Genomic DNA, 2,084 nt, shown 5'->3' with positions numbered 1-2,084 from the left:
GCATCACCGGATACAGAACAGTGCCAGAGAACTGCACCGATGCACAGAAAATGACCTCCTCATGTGAGGAAGTTTGCTGATGACCTTCATCCTCTTCATGACCTTCATCTTGCTGCATCTCTGGGAGATTGGGGGTAACCTCTACCCTGACTCCTTGAGTGTCCTTGGAATTCTGAGACAGATTTCGATCAATTGAATGATCGGCAGAGCCAGGGCGGTCATCTTCTTCCTCTGAGAAGATGACCGTGATAGTGGCAAAGATAGTAGGCTTGTGAAGCTTGCTCTTGAAAGTGTAGCGGGAAGTGTGGAAAGAACTGGAGTGGGATGGACCAGAGTGGTCGGAAGGTGGAGAGACAGGTGAGACTGAAACAAGCGGGGAGATGCGTCGAGGAGCAGGACCTCCCCTTCCTCTAATCCCCCCCGTGTGCCTGAATTTCTTCCCCTTCGGGAACCACCTCGAGGTCGAGCCATACTAGCAATAAGGGATAAGCTGAGAGGACCAAAGGGATGGATGAGGCAGAAGAACGACCCACCCCAATTTGAAATAAACCGAGGATAGCAGTTCCCAGAGAAGAAAATACCCAGAGAAAGCACCACACAGATGAAGAACAGAATCCTGAAATGACTTCCAGGATTATCTGAATGAATCCAACATCCAACCCAAACAGTTTCAACCAACTCCGTGACCTGACCAATTGCAGTTATAGATCCAAGGAGAAAACAATAACCATACCAGATGAGGCAGACCTGTTGCAGGTTTCGATGGAGTGCTGATGGCCTCCAAATGCTTAGCACTATACTTGACTCCTGTGAACCAATTCGACCTGGGATATCTCTACTAGAATGAGCCAGAGAGAGTGCCGGGCTCTGGGCAATTGATATAGATCTTAATCTCCTCATCCTGAAGTACTTACCGCACATGCTGTTCACCCAATTCCTCATTAATGGGACTTAATGCTCTGACAAAATTCGTCTACTTGCTCTACAATGGCGTCCCACGCCGGCGTCGCTCGTATGGCCATTAACTGTTCATAATATCACCCGCATTCGGGTACATTAAACTTTACTTTACTTTTTATACTATTTCCTACATTTAAATTTAACAATTTATATAATATTTAATGTATTGTTATTAGGTGTATATTTCTTGTCTATTTTAATATAAAAAGTATTTATATAACGGGAAGAGTAGATGTCCTATACTGAATTTTGTGATGGTTTGTTTGCCCATTGTTTTCAATACAATTTCCATGAGCTAAGAGCAGCTAATAAGCACTGGTGTCTATTGGATTTGCAGGTGGTGTAGTACTCATACAAAAACAACAAAAACAGTGGCTACCACTAATACAATAACAAATGTTACCTCATGTTAATCACCTATATTGTTATCTGCCCAGAAGGAATGTTAAAGAAAATCCTTTATGTGGTGTTGCAAGAGGGATACATCCTTTCCCATTAGACATGGGTGGCCTTCCTTTATGTGCAGTTGAGACAACCATTTTAGAGCTTATACCTATTGGATCTTTGGCTTTAGCTCTTCCAAATGCAACTCTCAAATAACAATGAACAATGCTTGGAGAAAGCTTGTATTCTTTGGTGGATCAGTCGGAACATGATCATGCAGCCAAAATTATTGTTATTCTTTTGGAAATGGACCAAATTGAGGTTCTTGATTTGTTGGAGTCTCCTGAATCCTTGATGGCTAAAGTTACAAAAGTGATGGAGATTCTACAGAATGTGGCACAAGCTCAATGAAATCCATTTAATTAGCTTTCATCATTATCTTTGAATAAGACTCTTATGTCATAATGTCATGTCTCTAAGGGTTCTATATTTGTATAGAACTAGTATAACAGGGTTGTCAATGTCAATGGAGGGGCTTAAACTGATTGAGTCCCTTGATTTGAGTGGCTAATGGGAATTGATAAAATTTAATGAGAGCATTGGTAATCTTTTTGTGCTTCAAGTTGTAAATATTTACTTTTGTGTGTAGTTGAAGGCTTTGCCCAATACAATAAGAGGGCTTAAAGAGTTAAAGCACCTTGAATTAAGATGGTGTCATAAGCTAGTGCTCAATTCACATG

The 2,084-nt window shown here is 41.3% G+C and overlaps 1 pseudogene; it reads left to right on the top strand.

Moving 5' to 3' along the window:
* Positions 1–987: 987 nt before the first annotated feature.
* LOC149169686 (polyadenylate-binding protein 4-like) lies at positions 988–1,809 on the top strand (annotated as a pseudogene).
* Positions 1,810–2,084: the final 275 nt, after the last annotated feature.

The sequence above is a fragment of the Pinus tabuliformis genome, chromosome 4_2 (assembly GCF_031772625.1).
Source record: "Pinus tabuliformis cultivar Carrire ecotype Pingquan chromosome 4_2, CPIR1, whole genome shotgun sequence".
NCBI lineage: Eukaryota > Viridiplantae > Streptophyta > Pinopsida > Pinales > Pinaceae > Pinus > Pinus tabuliformis.
This window is presented reverse-complemented; position numbering and strand designations above follow the sequence as displayed.